This window comes from Mesoplodon bidens, assembly GCF_964165515.1.
Source record: "Mesoplodon bidens genome assembly, chromosome: 2".
Classification (NCBI taxonomy): Eukaryota; Metazoa; Chordata; class Mammalia; order Artiodactyla; family Ziphiidae; genus Mesoplodon; species Mesoplodon bidens.
In genome coordinates this window covers 173642267-173660504 of record NC_138177.1, presented here as the reverse complement: position 1 = coordinate 173660504, position 18238 = coordinate 173642267, and positions in this window count along the sequence as shown.

Genomic DNA, 18238 nt, shown 5'->3' with positions numbered 1-18238 from the left:
AATGAGGTCTGGTAAGTGGCTCCTCCTTGGAGCAAAGAGGGAAAAAAACACAAAAGGATTGCCCAGAATTTATTAGTCTAATTATATTTTCCTAATGTCGTTGACCCTCCCACCCACAGGCGTGCGCTTATCAAAGCCGCAATCACACCAGCATTATTGGAATTTTAATAAGAGTCAACTGGTTATTGTCCTTGCTGCGGCAGACTCTGTACACGTAATCCCCCGAAGCCCCTTGGGGAGGCAGGGAGCTTGCTTTCTTTTGCCGGAATATTATTTACATTAATAACAAGGATTAGGGGCTTGTTTTCTGTGTTTAGGAGAAGCAGATCTCTTAGTTCAAGCAGCCACCAGCTGAGTGCCTGCCAGCACCTGCCCCTCAACCCGAAGTCAGGAGAGCACTGGGCTGGGGGAGTCTGGAGCAGGGGTTTGCTGCTCACCACACCTTGCTGTGTGCGCTCAGGCAGGTGGTCTAACCTCTCTGGTCCCTCTTGTGTGAAATGAGAGGACTCAGCAATGACAGTGAAATGAGAATGCACGGGAAGCACTTTCTTAGCGCAGAGCAAGTGTGAATAAATGCCGGCTGTTTCAGAAATGGCCAAATAAAGCAGGTAGCTAAACCCCACTCACACATATATATTTATTGTGCTTGAAAGTCTAGCAGTTTTGTATCTGGAATGAGCTTTTCTAGAGTGCCAGGTTGTGTCCTAGTTTATGTTATGTACGGGGTGGTCTTGCCTGTTAGAGAAGAGATAGGACTGCAAGCACTCAAATTTCTGCTCTCCCATCAGCTGTGTGACTTTGGGCGCCATTCTTGGCCTCTCTGTGCCCGACTTTCCCTGTCTGTAAAATGGAGATAGTTAGAGGATCTCTTTCACAGGGTTATGAGAGGATTAAACGAGATAACAATGCAAAGTGTTTGAACAGTGCTTGGCCCATGCTGACTAGATGCTGGTTATTGGGAGATAGACAGGGTTTCTAAGCTTCCGTTTGCTAGATGGTGATGCCAGCTTTGCAGGGTGATCACGAGGATGTGGTGGGGTTGTGTCTGTGTGATGCCTGGCACATTGGGAGCAGTCAGAGATGGGGGTCGGTTCTCGCTGTGACCCTAGAGGTGTCTCTTCATTCCCTTTCACAGACAAGCACAGTCCGAAGTGCATGCTGCAGACGGCAGATCAGAACTAAAGCTCGGCGTTTTCTGAGCCCCAAATCTGGGATCATTTGGCTCCAGTGGGCTTTTATGCCCAAGAGCTCAGCAGCCTTACAAATCATTGCTTCCTACGTTTGGTCCTGGTCCTGCATTTCCCCCTTTTTGCAAACGGGGGACACTCTTCTGCCAGCTGAGGAGCTATGGTGCCCTTACTTTCGGCTCTGTTGGGCATCTTGGTTTATTACCGGCTCAAATGTCAGCACCAAGGTGGGGGTGTGGGCTGTCTCATCCACTGCTCTGTCTTCAGGGCCAGACGCAGCTCCTGGTACATAGTAGGTGCTCAGTCAATATCAGACAAACACCCCTGCTCGTTTGGAGCTTACAGTATGTCGGATGATGGTAAGTGTAATGGGAAGATAAAGCAGGGAATGGGGACAGGGATTCTGGAGAGTATTTTGGGAAACTTGTAATTTTAACTCCCCAGGGGCCAGAGAAGACCCACTGAAAAGGTACCGCCTGAGTAGAGACTCCAAAGCAGTGAAAGAGCAAGCTGTGCAGCTGTCTGGGGGAAGGGGGTTCCAGCAGAAGGAACAGCAAGTGCAGAGGTCCTGAGGTGGGCACACACCTGGAGTGTTTAAAGAACAGAAGGGGGCCAGGGATCCCGGAGTGCAGGGAGCAAGGGGTATGAGGTCAGAGCTCTCCCTGCTTTGACAACAGGTGGGGCACCAGACTCTGGGTGGTGACAGAGGCAGTTAATCTCCAGGGCAGGTAGAAGGAGGCTGAGGAACACCTCCTGGAAGACTTGTACCAGTGTCATTGTCCAGTCTCTGGCGACAGGTGTCCCCTCCCACCTAGTTGGTTGTCAGGCTTTGCCTCCTCTTTGACATGGCCTCTAGCCATCTTCTTTTACCTGATTCATATGCGGGAGGCATGGCCCCGGAGACTGGGGGTGAGGGGAGAGGCCTAGAGGTTCCTGGGAAATGCTTCCTCCCCAAAGTTCAGGGAGGGTGGGCCTGCCGGCTCCTCCGTGGGAAGGACTTAGGAGATCAGAGCAGGATTAACTCTGACTCTCTCAAAGTGCAGGGAGAGAAACTGAGGGAGGTAGGGGAGGGGCTGGCCCAAGTTCACCCAGCAGTTAGAGACCCAGGGCTGACATCAGGCTGGAAGTCTGGAGCCCAAGGTGTCTAGCTGGGTGGGGGCAGGAACGAGGGTCCCGAGAGGGTCCTGCAGAGGCTGCCCCCTGCCCACCCTGCTGATGGGCTTCTGGAAGCTGAGTTAGCTCTGCCTGGAGATGGAGGAAAGAGAGGTACCTTTGGGGATGGGAGTGACCAAGAAGTTCATTAACCAGCACCGGGCTGGGGAGGCAGGAGGTTGTAGAGAGAAGCGGATGGAAGGTGCCAGAGGCCAGGCGGGCCAGCCGGCTAGGGCTGTGCCATCAGCATTGAAAGCTCAGGTGTACCCAAAGGTGACACTGAAAGGAAACCATTGTGGGCCTGGACCAGAGTGGACCATCCAAAGGCTGCAGCCCCCTTCCAAGGTCACCTGTGAGAGATGACAGCTGACACTAACAACCACTTCAGTCCTCAACCTGATTCAACTCAAAGATACAGTCTCTGTCTCTTGGCCTGACTTAACCGCACTCCCTGTTTATGTGTGAGCACGTCTCTCTTGGAGCTCCTGGGGGCTTCTCCTGTCTTCCCTCCTCCTTCCCTCATAACGCTCACCTCCCTCAGATGTCTCCATCTGGTGGGGTGGACAGACCAGGGCTAGTGAAGCCAGCATGGGATGGGGAGGTGGTCTTAGAGCTAGGACAGGGGCTCCTGGGATAGTATGGGGAAGTGCTTGGTCTACCTGGAAGAGTCAGGGAGAGCTTCCTGGAGGAGGCGTCACTCAGTGAAAGGACTGGAAGCCGAGCCATTACTTGGGAGTCTAAGGTGGGGTGGGGGGAAAGTCATTGCAGGCAGAAGGGCACAGTGATATGAGTACGGCATGTTTGAGAGACTGCAGAAAGTTCCACATGCCTGCTGTTCATCTCTGAGGGTTGGGGGGCATGTTGGATGGGAGGCTGGAGAAGAAAAATCATAGAAGGCCTTGTACAGACTGATACCAATGACAGCGACCCCTTGAGGATCTGTGGGGCCTAGGCACACATTGTCTCTTGTCTTCCACTCTTGGAGGAGCCGTCATTATCTGCACTGTGGAGGTGCCAGAGGGGCAGGATGGCGGGGTCACTGGCCAGGGTCACACAGGCGGGAAGTCACAAGGATAGGATTTGCACCCTTTAGACTCTTCTCCCCATCCGTGTCTCGTGACCTGCCCCTGAAGGCCACAGGGAGCCATAGAAGGCTTTAGAGCTATGGACAGAGGCTTGTGATGAGAGCAGCAGGATGGTCCTGGGCAGGATAGGACCTGCCCAGGCAGCCTTCACCTTGCCCTTTCCACTGGCTCTGGCAAGAACTGTCCTCACTGGGAGGCGCTATGGAGGACCTAGCAGATGGCAAAGGCCATGGATTTGAGCCAGATCCTGTGTCAGCCCACTGGGGCTGATGAGTCCGAGTGGCTCAGTGCCTGGAGCGGGCTGTGAGAACTTCTTTGTTGGTCCTGAGCCTGCCTTGCTCCTGTTCTGGGCCCTTTATCCTCCCGCTGGTGCAGGGGCAGTTCTAGGAGTTGGAAGGGAGGCTCCCTGAAGCCTCCTGGGAGTGTGGATGGCAGCTTTCTTGCAGTCCCCGTCTTGGCTTCCTTTCCACTCCCCCCTTCTTCCTTCTCTTTGCCACGTGGTCCGATGGCCTCATCTCCCCTCGCAGGCAGGCGACACCATCTGCAGTCTTGGCAATCTTGTGCACGTTCTTTTGCCCGGCGCACTTCTAAGCATTTTAAGTAAGACTGGTTCTAGCACCAGTCCCTAGGGCGACCTCACTTTTCACATTTTCCCTTCCAAAGGGGCCTATTTGTTCCTATTCTTATTTCCTGTTTTCTAAGCCAGTAACCTAACCACAGCAGAGCAAGCCCATCTCTTGAAAAATGCAAGTAATGTATGTGTTGTGTCAGGTCAGACCCTTCAGGAAGTCTGAGATTCTACGTCCTGGTTCTCAAAGAACCTCATGGCCTCTCCAGAGCACTAACCGGTGGCTTACATCATGGAAACGCCATCTTCCCCCGCCCGTGACTTCTGTGTGCTCAGCATCTCTTGCTAGGCAGAGTACCACTTGAAATTCCTTATCCCGGGGCCCCAAGCATGCATCCTTCCCACCTCTCAGTGTGTCCTGACTCTTTCACTCACGACATCAGACAAATGCGTGCCCAGAGGTGGAAGGCAGCCCTTGTATCTGAGATCCTTGGCCGGCGATAGCATGTGTGGAAAGTGGCTTTCGTCTAGTGCGCCAGCTCTGATAGATGACCGTTGCTAACTGGAATGGGCTGTGGAGAGATTCCAGGCTGTGCTTAGAGGGGAAGAATCCCATGATTGATTAGTGATGTCTGCCACGACTGCGAGGGAGCAGAGTGGTGGACCGTGTGCTAGAACCTGCCATCTGGGGCTAGGGACCTTCCCTCTTGCCTTTTCCTCTCTTGTCGTGCCGTGGGCTCTGAAAGCTGGAATCGTGGGTGGAGGTGCCCATCAGCTGCTTTGAGGGCTGAATGGGAGACAGGTTCTGGTTTTGGGGAACAGTTGGGAATTGCTCTATCCTGAGATATGTGATTATCCGATAGCATGTGTTCTGCCAAGAGCCAGCACACATTTCGGGGTAAACAGGATGTGATTATACAAGCCTTGAGATTCTTCTAGTCTTGGTGCACAGGGCTTGCTTTTTCCTCAGTGGAGTCTCACGGGGCAGAGCGGCTGCAAGGCTGAAGCATCTCTTGGGCCATAACCCAGAATGCCTTTCAGCCTCTTGGGGGTGGGGGTGGGGAGGAGCACAGGGCTGGGGTTTCTACCAGGACCCATGAAGGTGCCCAGGCTTAGTTCTTCCCACGGAGACCCTGGATCACCTTTTCCCCTCCTCCCTGCATACAAACTAGAACTGATACCCTGAAGATGTATTGTTGGGAGTGGCTGCTGAATCAGAGAAGGGCCAGTTTCTGGTGCAACATAAAGCCCAAGGACCCTGGGATCTTAAGAAGTGGAGTAGTAAAAGAAAGAACAGCATGCTGGGAGCCCCGTCTGCATGCTAGTCCCCAAGCTGTGCCATGGATTTGCTGTCTGGCTTTAGGCAAGTTGCTTCCCCACTCTGTGTCCATCTTTCTTCTCCGTACAAGGAAGGGGAATGACTAGAGATCTGAGGGCCTTTTCTGCTCTAACTGCAGAAGTGGGCTGTCCTGGGCACACCCCGGGTCTGATTACTCTCAGGCGGGGTGTGTCTGCAGATTGAACCCAGCAGTGGTGGTGCGTCCCGGGAGCCCGCTCTCCCGGTCATTGACTGCACATTCCTGTGTGTGGATGAGGTGGCAGGGGGGCTGCTGAGGAAGTGCCAGAGTTGAGTGGCCGGTGGGGAGATAATAGAGAGACTGAAGACAGGCCTCTTCTGGGTCAGGACAGCCCCGTCTGCAGGCCCACCTCTCCCCAGGGCTGGTCGTGCTTGGAGGTGGGCCAGGCTCATGGAAAAGCCTCTGGTCACCTCCTCCCCCGCCGGTGCTCTCACCTTGGCCTCTCCAGCCCTCATTTCCCTGTACACCCCTGAGATTCGAGCCACACTCGATAATGTGCAGCTCCGTGTTTGGTTTCTCCTCTGGGTGTTTGCACCTGCTGATTCCTCTTTTGGATCTTTCCTTCCTCCGCCTCTTCTCGGCTCCTTTAACACTCAGCTTGAGTGGACCTCTGTGGACAGCTGTCTCTGACCTCTGCCCTGCACCTTGTGCCTAGCTTGAGTTAGAGGCAGTCCAAGACTCCCACCACCCACCCCCTTGCCCGTTCAGTTTTCTCCCTCACTGTCTGGATATGACTGCCATCGGTGTGTGAATTTGGGAAAGCCCCTTTTTACTTTCTGCCCAGATTCCTCATCATCAGATCCTTAAAAGGAAATAGTACCTGTGTTAGTCAGGCTAGGCCAGGCTATGCTGCATTAATAAATGTGGCCTGAAATCTCTGTGGTTTAAGCAGCCAAGTGTGGCTCTTGCCAATGCAAAGTTTCTGAGACGAGTTGGGTGGCTCTCTGGGATGGCTCCCTTCCACAGTGTAACTCAGAGATCCAGGGTGGGCCTTGGCTCCACCATTTCAACATGGGGCCTCCGTGGTCACTGCGAAAGGGGCAGCATATGGCGATGGCCCAGTGCCTTTTAAATACCTTCTTCCAGAAGTGATCACTCCTGCTCACATTTCACAGGCCAGAACTGGTCTCTCGGCCCCAAGCAGGGCAGGGAAATTTCTTCCACGTGCCTGGGGAGGGGGACCTGGATCTGGATGAGCACTAAGGGCTCTTATCACAGTCCATGAATCCAAAATGTGTTAGAGCCTCTGGTTTCATGACTGGCAGTAGCCAAGAAGTGACATTAGCCTGGACAGACTTGGAATGCCTCCCATGTCACATTATAGATGGGGGAACTGAGGTCCAGAGCGGGAGGGGTCTCACCCGAGGCAGCACGTGGGGTCTGCAAAGGGGCGAGGAACTGTTCTCAGTCCTCCGGTTGTCCAGACACTGTCCTCTCCTCCTTATTCTTCTGACGCTGTAGCCTGGAGTCCTGCTGTCTAATCCTGCTGTGATGCAGGCAGGGATGGGGGTGGAGTCGCTGGGGCTCTTGTGAAATTATTTTAAGACCTTGGAAAGCAAATTAGAATTTCAAACCATCCGGCCCTCTTGAAAGCAGACTGGGGGTATGTTAGAAGTAATTTAATTTTTCTTTGTTTTATTAATAGGATGTGGGAGAGGAGGGGAGGGTGTGAGTGGTGGCTGAGGGTGCTGGCTTCAGAGCCTGGGTGGATGGAACCAGTACTGAAGCAGAACATTGGAGAAGGGCAGAGGCGGGGCTGGGGGGGTGGGGAGCACCCTGAGGCTAAAGGACAAAGAGGCAGACGTGGGGAGTGTCCAGGGGGCTCTGAACTGCATGTGCAGATTCGGGAACTACTGGCTTACACCAAGGAGGGTCTACACTGGGGCCTATAGTCTCTCTGGGATGAGGGGCTGTGTCCGTTTCTCTGGGCTGCCCTAGCAAGTTGCCACAAACTTGCTGGCTTAAAATAACTGCAGTGTGTTCTCTCTACAGTCCTGGAGGCTAGAAATCTGAAGTAAGTATCGCTTTACTGAAATGAAGGTGTGGGTAGGGCCTTGCTCCCTGCATAGGCTCTATGGGAGGATGCCACCATCCTCTCCCAGCTTCTGGTGGCCCCTGGTATTCCTTGGCTGTGGCAACATCAGTCCAGTCTCTGCCTCCGCCCTCACCCGGCCTCCTTCCCACGTGTCTCTGTGTCCCCGCCTCTTGTAAGGACACCAGGAACTTACAAGCCTTTGGAGTTAGGGCCCAGCCGAAATCCGGGATGATTCCATCTCGAGATCCTTAGCTAATTCTATCTACAAAGACCCTACAGTAAGTCCCCTCCATACAAACGAGTTCCATTCCAAGAGTGAGTAAGTCCAACAGAGGTAGCCTAGGTACCCAGCTGACACAATCAGCTGTCTGTAATAGGTTTATAATATTTTTCACACAAATAATACACAAAAATCAAACAAACACAAAAAACAAAGACAACATTTTTAATCTTACAGTACAGTACCTTGAAAAGTACAGTACAGTACCAGCTACATCACAGCTGCTTTTACGCTTGCTTCTGGATATCCTGGGCTTGAAATAAAGTTACTGTACTACTGTACTCTATACAGTACTGTACAGTAGAGTACACAAAAGCACAACCACTTGTAGAGGATGCACACCTGTGACAATGTATGCCAGACATGTGAACTAACTTACGTGATCGGACATGCGACGCACGTTCGCATCTTTGAAAGTTCGCAACTTGAAGGTTCGTATGTAGGCTACTTACTGTATTTCCAAATAAGGTCATATTCTGAAGTGCTGGGTGGACATAAATTTTGGGGGGGACACTATTCAACATACTGCAGGGGCCACTCCTGGGTGGGCTTCAGGAGGGTGCAAACCTAGATCCGTCATAAAATTCAATGCATACGTTTCCCCCCAGGAAGACACATAGCTTTCTTTGATTTGTCGGAGACCCCAAGATGAGAGAACAGCAGTCTTGTAGGACACATGTCTGGCAGGTGGGAGGGTAGGACAGAGGACGGGTCATGGGAAACACAGAAAGAAGGGGGCTCTGGGAAATGCGCCACCACCGGAAGGAGCCTGATGGGACAAGAGGAGCTGGGTGGAAGGGTGTTCTGGATGGCCTGGCACAGTGGGCCATACTGCCCAGGGCCACGGGAATCTTTAAGAATATTGGGACTTCCCTGGTGATCCAGTGGTTAGGACTCCACGCTTTCACTGCAGGAGGCACAGGTTCGATCCCTGGTTGGGGAACTAAGATCCTGCAAGCCACGTGGTGCGGCCAAAAAAAAAAAAAAAAAAGAATATGACTTTTTCAGTGTCTTCCCCAGGAAAATGTACTTTATCAACACACACATCTTTGGTGTACGACTCAGTGGGCACGTGCCTGTTCTATCCCAAAGCCCATCCCTGGACTCCCAGAGACCTCAGTTAGGATCCCCCACCAGAGGAGAAGAGTTTTGGAAGAACAGAGGAGAGGAAACAGCATGAAACACTGCAGACGGCTCAGATGGCTCAGGTTGGGTTTGGTGGTTAGGGGTCCAGCGGTGAAGGGCCGTTGTGTCTTGTTTCTGGGTTTGAGGATTGCAAGAGATAACCATGGGTGGAAGTGCTCCTTGGTTTTAAAAGCTAAATTACTTATTTCATCTTTTTTTTTTGTTGTTAAATTGTACAAAGCAGTATCTGTTCACAGTAAGAAAAAATGAAGAAATGCAGATAAGCAAAAGAAAGAAAATCCCTTTAATCTCATTCCCCGCATATAACCCCGGTAACGCCTCTGTCTATGACCTTTGGAACCTTTTCCTCTGTATTTTGTTTGACAGGAAGTGGGTGATAACATACAGTGAAACTCACATATTTTTTAAAGAATATTTTAATTAATTTATTTTTTAATTTAATTTAATTTTTGTCTGTGTTGGGTCTTCATTCCTGAGCGTGGGCTAGTTGCGGCGAGTGGGGGCTACTCTTCGTTGCAGTGCGCGGGCTTCTCATTGTGGTGGCTTCTCTTGTTGTGGAGCACGGGCTCTAGGCAAGTGGGCTTCAGTAGTTGTGGCGCACGGGCTTAGTTGCTCTGCAGCATGTGGGATCTTCCCAGGGCAGGGATCGAACCCGTGTCCCCTGCATTAGCAGGCGGATTCTTAACCACTGCACCACCAGGGAAGTCCCGAAACTCACATTTTAACCTAAAATATGGAATACCTTTTCATGGGAATAAATGGTCATGAAGCATCTTTCCTGACTGCGTAGAATTCTGATGTCCGGATGTATGTAACTTAACCAATCTTCTGTTTTTGGACACTTTGTCCTGCTTCCTGTCCCCCTTTTTTTTTTTTTTTAGGATTGCCATATATTTGTTTCTTTATTTATTGTTTTTTTCTTCTATCCCTTTTTATAAACAATTCTGTTGTGAACATCCTTGCAGCTTCTTTGTATATCTGCTTCTGTACAGGGACCTGTGTTGTAAACCTTAAGCTGTAAAGCACTTTACCCAGGGACCCATTTCAAAAGCCTTTATTTGACAGTGGATCTGTGTATGGGGAATGGGGGAGCCCAGAGCTGAGGGTGATGCACTGGCTTTCATGCTTCCTGAAATCCTAGCTGGGTGTCTGTGTCAGATTATGCCGGGGGGGGCTCTCTGTGAAGGTGGTGTTCGTTATTTTTAAATTTTTTTATCGAAGTGTTATGTTAGGGTCAGGTGTACAATATAGTGATTCAATATTTTTATAGATTATACTCCACTTGAAGTTATTATAAAAGATTGGCTATATTCCCTGTGCTGTCCATTACATCCCTGTAACTTGTTTATTATATACCTAGTAGTTTGTACCTCTTAATCCCCTTCCCCTATCTCACCCCTCCCCCTCCCTGACGGGCAACCACTAATTTGTTCTCCACATCTGTGAGTCAGGCTGGTTCTGTTTTGTGTGCTGTTTGTTATTTAAAACGTTCATGACTTTATGCCTGTGTCTTGGACTGACTTGGCTTGAAACAGAGGGAAAGGAGTCCCATTCCCACTGACCTTTGCTGCTCTGTGTCTTCTGCAACTCTGGCCTCCTGGTGTGTCCTAGAGGTGATTTCTTCGTCTCTCGTGAGGTTTAAGGGGTCTAGAACTGCATGGTTGTGGCTCTAGAGATATCATCTCTAGGCGTCTTCTGCAGGTAAGTGTTCATTTCCATTCTGAGGAGAAGCTCTGTTTTCTGGGGGATATGTCTCTTGGATCCCACTAGCCTGGGATTCTGGAATGAGAAGTAGCTCTTGGCCTGGGCTGGTACAAAGGGGAGGTCTTGGCCAGCTGGCTGAAAGCCTTTGAACTGTTAATAACTTAGAATGTGAGGGTTTCTGGAGTGGGCCCGTGTCACCCTCTAGGTCTAAACGGGTCCGTCTGGGCAAGTGGCTCAACCATTTCAGGCCTCAGTTGTTTGGTCTCTGTTATGGGAAGACAGCCCCTGTCCTGCGTGCCTCATAGGAATGTTAGAAAGCTCGTCTCCTTGACCCCTGTGGGTGAAGAAAAGGGCCGTATGCTTGGAAGAATGATGTATATTAACCCATTTCCCCAGGAGTTACTACTATTCAGAAATTGAACTTTTGTTCTTTTTGTCCTCATTGTTTGGAGAGCAGTAAGAACGATAGGAAAGAGATTCAGCACTTTCCAGGCGCTCTTCCAAATGCTGTCTGTGCATCAACCCATCGGCTCCTCCTGAGAGGAGCCTCGTGCTTCTACCCGTTTTACAGGTGGAGGAGGCTGAGGCCAGGGAGGCAGCATGGTGTGCTAAGGGCGAGGGCTGTGGGGTTGGAGGAGACACTGGGCAGAGCATGTGACCTTGGAACCTCTGCTTTCTCACCTGTAAACTGGAAACCGCGCCTGTGCTTGGTGGGTCTGTGGGTACCACTTGAGTGCACATGGCGAGCCGTTTTCCCTGGAAAGGTTTCGTACTGCGGTGTGTGCTGTTGGCGCTCAATGAGAGGATTTGGACGGTCCCTTCTGTTCCAGGGGATGGTAGGAGTACCCATCTGATAGGTTGTTGCAGTGACAATTGAGAGTTGTAATGTTCACTGTTCCCTCCATCTCCTCACCTCCTTCCTGGTCCCTGGGGTATTAGATAGCGGCCCTTGGCTGTGATGGGGCTGCTTATAGGATCCTTCGCCCTAACTCAGGACAGCCCCAAACAGTTGTTAGCTAGTGTATATCTGCTGTCCTTCATCCTAATGGTCATTTCTTACAGTTGTAGCTCACCCTTAGTTCCTCCTTTTATTTCTTCATTTGATGAGTATATTAGTTCTCGCTTGCTTCATGATAACAAATCACAATAGATTTAGAGGTGGGAAACAACACGTATTTAATATCTCGTGGTTTCTGTGGGCCAGGAGCCCAGGCACAGCTTAGCTGGGTCTTCTGCTCGGGATCTGACAAGGGTGCAGTCAAGGTGTGGACTGGGCTGTGTTCTCATTTGAAGGCTTGGTCGGGGAAGAATTGCTTCTAAACTTGTTCGGGTTGTTGGCAGAATGCATTTCCCTGTGGTCTGATGACCAAGGATGTAAGTTCTTTCCTGGCTGTTGGCTGGGGCTGCCCTCCGGTTCTGTAGGCCACCTCAGTGCCCGGAGGCTGCCCGCAGACCTGTGCCTTGTGGCCTCTCCACAGGCAATTTGCAACATGACACTTTGCTTCTTCAAGGCCAGCAGGAGAGCATCTCTCTCTTTAGCCTGCTAAGATAGAGTCATATAATGAAACACAATCATAGGTGTGATATCCCACCACCTTTGCAATATTCTATTGGTTAGAAGCAAGCATACATGCCAGGGGAGGAGATCATGCCATGGTGTGGATCACTGGGGTCACCTTCGGGCATGTCTGCCACCATGAGCTTAATAGGCTTATTAAAATTGTATAAAATAAGAGTAATTAGCTCAGAGCACTTTCCTTGGGGGTAAAGAATATATAATCCTTTTTGGCTATTAGATCTCTTTTTGCTTTGTAGTTCTAGACTGTGTTCTGGAGAATTAAGGGTGCCAGCTCAATAAGGTATTACTTCTTATTTGGAATCTATTTGTTTTTCTCATCTGAATTGTATGACCTGAGAGGAAGAGTGAAGAAAATAGGGGATGAAAGTCAGCATGAAGCCAAGAGGATTAAAGGAGGGAAGGGCACATGTATGTGGAACTTCTTTACACACGAGAGTAAATGTCTTTTCATAGGCAGTTTTATGTAAATGCGTAAATATTGTATTATACATTTTAGTGTAATTTTCCTTTGTTTTGTTCATCACTTAACCTTTCGTTTATTCCCCTAACCAGTGACATCATCCTCCCTGACTCCCAGCTTGAAATCATGCTAATGATCTCGTATAGATCCTTTCATATTTTCCCATGATCTCAAAATCATACACAAACATCTGTTAATGTTTTTACAATCCTGGATCATCTTCTCATTCAACAGTGCCCTGTGGAAATCCTCCTATACCAATAGCTGTAGTTCTAGTTCATTCTTGTTTAATGACTGTATAATATTCCAGAGCATAGATGTCCTGTAATTTCACCAGCCATTCCCCTATCGATTGTCATTCATTTCCTGTTTGTTACCATAATAAGCAGCATGAAGATAAACTTCCACCCACACGCATGTGCTTAGATACATCCTTTGCTTTTATTTCTCTGGGGTATAATTCCAGGAGTTGAGTTGCTAAGTCAAAAGGTTTGTGTAGGGGCTTCCGTGGTGGCGCAGTGGTTGGGGGTCCGCCTGCCGATGCAGGGGACACGGGTTTGTGCCCTGGTCTGGGAAGATCCCACATGCCGCGGAGCGGCTGGGCCCGTGGGCCGTGGCCGTTGAGCCTGCGCATCCGGAGCCTGTGCTCCGCAGCGGGAGAGGCCACGACAGTGAGAGGCCCACATACCGCAAAAAAAAAAAAAAAAAAAAAAGGTTTGTGTACTTTTAATTTGAGTAGCTGTTGCCAGCTTGATCTCTCCAGAGGCTATAACACTTTCATCCCAGTAATTGGAGACTCATCTTTCCCCTGTATCCCATCAGTAAGACTTGTTATTGGTCTTGTTAGTTTTGCCCAGGTCAAGAGGTATAAAGTGACAGCTCATCATTACTTTTAATTTGCATCCCCCCCCCACTGCCGCCACAAGCAGTAGGTCTGACCTGCTTTTCATCTGTTTGGCCATTTGGATGCACTCCCCTGTGAACTGCCTGTGTGAATCCTTTGCTCATTTATCCATAGGGTCACTTGTCCCCTTCTTGTCAACTTGTCAGCTTCTGTATAGCATAGATATTAACCCTCTTTGGGCCTTTGCAGAGCAATTATTTTTGCCAGAGATACAGCATTGTCTGTTAACTCAGTTTATGGTTTCTTTTGCCATGCAAAATTTTGGAATTGTCCTATAGTTAGGAATACTTGTCTTTTGGTCTGTGGTTTCTGGGTCTCCGTGGTCTTCTTTGGTTAAGAAGGCTTCCTCACCCACACGTATTTGCTTTCTTTTCACATCAACAGTTCAGTCTAACAAACATTTGCCAAGGGTATGATCAGCGCCAGGGTCTGGGCCACACACCACAGATGTGGGATAAATAAGAAACATTTCGCCCCTCAAGGAGCTCGGGGTCACAGAGGTAATTACAACCAGAGTGATGGAGCTCAGGTGGCAGGGTTCAGGAAGGCTGCTACCTCAGCTCAGAGCCTCCCAGTGTGGATTCAGGATACAGGTGTGCCAAGGCCTAATGCCCTCAGCCCTCAGAGCAGACAGGTGGGGCCTTGGGTGGCCCAAGCCCCCAGGAAGGTCACCGCCTGCCATGGGCAGCCTCATCCATATACCCCATACAGGTATCATTTTCTCTGTGTTTCGTGTCACGGGGCTGCCTTGGCTGATGCCTCGGGGATGATGGCTGAGTTAGCCAGGCGAGGAAGGAGGGTGGGGAGGGGTGATCCCGGGAGGAGGGACAGCAGGAGGGGTGGCAGCAGGGCTTGTGCTCCCTGAGGAGGAGGTGGGTGCAGGGGAGGGGTAGGAGGGTGGAGGGGGGTGCCACCAGGCTTTAGAAGGTCAAATGCAAAACAGAAAGGGACCCAGAGCTGATGCCCACCACCAGGGGACTGTGGGAGAAGAGAGAGTTGAGCTGGTGGACTTGCAAACTTGACTCCTTTCTGGCGCATCTGTGTTGGAGGGGCAGATGTCGGCCAGCTGACCTCTTGGCGTGCCTCGGGCATCTTTGGGGCCCTTCGTGATCAGCGGTCGCCAAGTGGGCTATGTGGATGCCCAGGAGGGTGTGAAAGGAGCCAGGGAGAGCAGGAGGCAGAATTAGAGCTTCATTGCTATTTATGTCCTCACCTCCTCCTCTAAAGGTGTATTCTGGGTATGTTTAATGATGTACATAAAATTAGGAAGGCAGTGCCTGCTTATAATGATAAACAAATGCACACGGGGATGGATGCACAATCAAGAGTTTGGAGGCCATTGATCTTAGTGGGATGAGCGATTTCGGCCACCCCCAGCCACCCCAAGAATGAGGGGACCCCCTGACATAGAAGGGAGGGACGTTCATGTGGGTTGGGGAGATCTGAGAGAGTGATTGCCAGGAAGGAAGTAACTGCTCCCTCGCTCCTGGAAGGGCTGCGGCTTCTCATGTATCACTTCCTTGGAGCACCTCCTTCCAATCCCTCTTACATTGTATTTTAGCTTCTTTTTTTTTTTCCTTTAGAAAACCTTTTATAGTTTGTAGTTACTGTGTTTAACTTGTTGCCTATTTCCCCACTAGACTGAAAGCAGGGACCATGAGAGCCGGGACCAAATGTCTCAGTCCTTGGGGTCACCCCAGTACAGCACCTGGCACACAGGTGCTTCTCATCCCTGTCCACAGCATAATGGGTGGAGGTGTTAAGCACAGAGTAGGTGTTTTCCATGCCCCATGAAGGTAGACATCACTATCTCCATTTTGTAGGTGAGAAACTTGGATTCAGAGAAGTTGAGTAATTTGCTCTAGGTCACACAGCTATTTTGGGGATGGGAGCAGGAGGAAGGGTGCTGACATTTTTTTTGAGTGTCTACTGAATGTCTGACTCTCACTACATCCTGGCACCAGCCCATCGGCTGTGAGAAGGTCTGTTCACAGAAGAGTAGACTGAAGCTCAGAGGTGGGAAGTGACTTTCCCAAGGCCACTCAGCTAGGAAGTGGAAGAGCTGGGATTTAAACTCAGGTCTGTTTGGGTCTCAAGCACTTCTCTTTCCATCCTCCGCAGCAATTCCTTTTTTAAAATTGGAGTATAGCTGACTAACAATGTTGTGTTAGTTTCAGGTGTACAGCAAAGTGATTCAGTTACACGTTTTATATATATATATATACTTTTTCAGATCCCTTTCTCATATGTGTTACTACAAAACATTGAGGATAGTTCCCTGTGCTATACAGTAGGTCCTTGTTTATTATCTGTTTTATATACAGTAGTGTGTATGTATTAATCTCAAACTCACAGTGATTCCTTTATTCATGGTCAACTCAGGGGCCATGGTGTCTCTGAGGTCCGTAGGGGCACATGTAGGCACAGACTGAACAGCAGGCACCCTGTGGGCAGGCGACAAGGAGGCCGGCTGGATCGGGCCACCCTGATGATGGGTGCTGGTTCACAGGCACCGGGCCTCAGAGCCTGGCTGATTTGCCTGCCTGACGAGGAGGGTGATGTTTTATGCATGGCGCCTAATTTTGCCCTGGCAGTCTCTGGCTATATTTAACACCATTAATCATTATTGTTGGCTCCCAGGGGGATGGATCTCTGATTACTGTCAGAAACACATCATACGAGGAAGAGAGAGGGAAAAAATAAGAACTCGTCCCCAACCTGATTCTTCCTAACTGGAGATGAGAGGCGTGTTCGTGGCCCCCTTCTCTCTGCCATCTGTGACGTTCGTGACTCACGGCTGCCTTGGGTTGGATTCCTGCCCCTCCGTGGCTGGGCTGCAGCCAGGCCCCGGCACTGCCTCGGGACCCCCGCTTCTTTGCATCAGAGCAGCTCAGCCAAGTGAGGACAGCTGCCTTGGTCTGAGCTTGAGAAAGGGTAAACCAAACACTTATTAGGTGCCTCCTGTAGGCAAATGTCCCCACCCAGGGCCTTACCTACCTATTCTCATCACTCTGACTCTCTCCTTCCTAGAGGATGTGTTTTAACCCTTCCCAGAGGATGTGACAAATTGGAAACTGAGGCCCAGAATTGGGTTTCACAGGCCTGTGGCTGGTTTGAACAAATATGTGGAAACACCCCCCCCCCCCATTTACAAGAACTGCTTGAATGTGATATGACCCTATGACTTTACCTTCAGGTATCTGGAAGGGTTTTCTGGTTGCATTGGAAACAGGAAAGAGCCCCGTCTTTCTTATCAAATGCAAACCTATGTGGAGGCTAGAGATTCGAGTACAACACTTATTTTCTGCTCCCTCCAGGCCTCAGATGGGTGGCTGGAAGTCCCATCTCTTTCATCTCCACCCAACTCCTACTTTTACTCACCCTATCCTCCCCACAGGGCCCTGCTCACCCCACCACCACCTTTATGTTGACATCAGGGACATCGGCTCCTCTCTCATCCCAGAGTTCATGGGGGCCTCTCTCCTGAGCAGCATCCGCCCTCCTGCCCATTTATCCACATAGCCAGTTAACTGAGGCGTGTTCATGCTTTGTGGGTAAAAACGGGTTTGAATTTTTCCGCCCTTAACGGAGTTCCTTCAGGTTCTCCTTTCTTGGGCCTGAATGTCCTCAGGCAGATTTCACTCTTTTATTGCCCTTTCCAGTTATTAAATCGTAGTCCAGTCTGTTTTAGAATCGTGGATCTCACGCCTTGTCTAAAGCTATTTCACACCCACCCCAAGTTTTTCCAGCCTCCTCCAGGAGGTGGGGGAGGAGGGCGGCTCGCTCTTTGTTGGACCAGGCAGGTTGCAGAGCGTGGGGACCCCGTGCCCTGCTTTGGGCTGGTTCTGTGCACCCTGATGGTCTCTGCTGCTCGGACAGCATCTCCTGGCACCTGCTCTTTGGTGGCTGTCATCTCTTTGCCTGTGTCACCTCTCCACGGCCAGCACTCTGCCCTCCGTAGGGCTGACCTTTTGTGCACATGTGTGGGGAGCATCGGTGTTTGGGGCTGGCTGTGCTGCCTCCTAGTAGATCCTGGCAGGAGACAAGAGGGGGTAGTCTGGCCCCAATTTCAGGCAGTTACTTGTTAGCTCTCTCTTCTTATGGTACTTGGTCCTCCTTGTCTCTCTTTTTGGTTTTGCTGTAATTCCAGGGCACCAGGAGAAGTCCCACCACATTTTGTTACATGCAAATCCTGTTTGGTTTATGGGATTATTTCCATCGACAGGTGGGGATACAGAAGCTCAGAGAGGTGCAGTCACTTGTCAGTGGCTGCTCAGCAGCGGATAGTGGGTGAGATTTGAAGCCAGGTCTGGCTAACCTCAAAGCTGTTGTTTAAAAGCCTGGATTATGAAGCCTGATTTCCTGGACTGGAATCTCAGCTCTGCTATTTCCTAGCTGGGTGACCTTGGGCAGAGTTCCTTAACTTCCTTTGCCTTGATTTCCTCATCTGTAAAATGTGGATGGTAATCAACACCACCACCCAGGGTGGTTGGGAGGATTAAGTATATTATGCTACAGGACTCATTATTGCATTTGCCACCAGGACTGTTGCTGGTGTGGTCCATCAACTGCACTGTCCACCCTAGGCTCTGTAGGAGAAATGACTTTCAGGCCTTGAAGCCTGGGAAATAGATATTGAGCAACCAATAGTCACCATGTGTTGACTGTGTTTCCCTCTTTGCTTTGGCTGCTAGGAAGCTCAGTCAAAGTGCTGCAAGTATATAAGTCTTCCTGATCTCATTTTATTTTTTTCTCCTTTTTTCTTTACTGTAATTTTTTT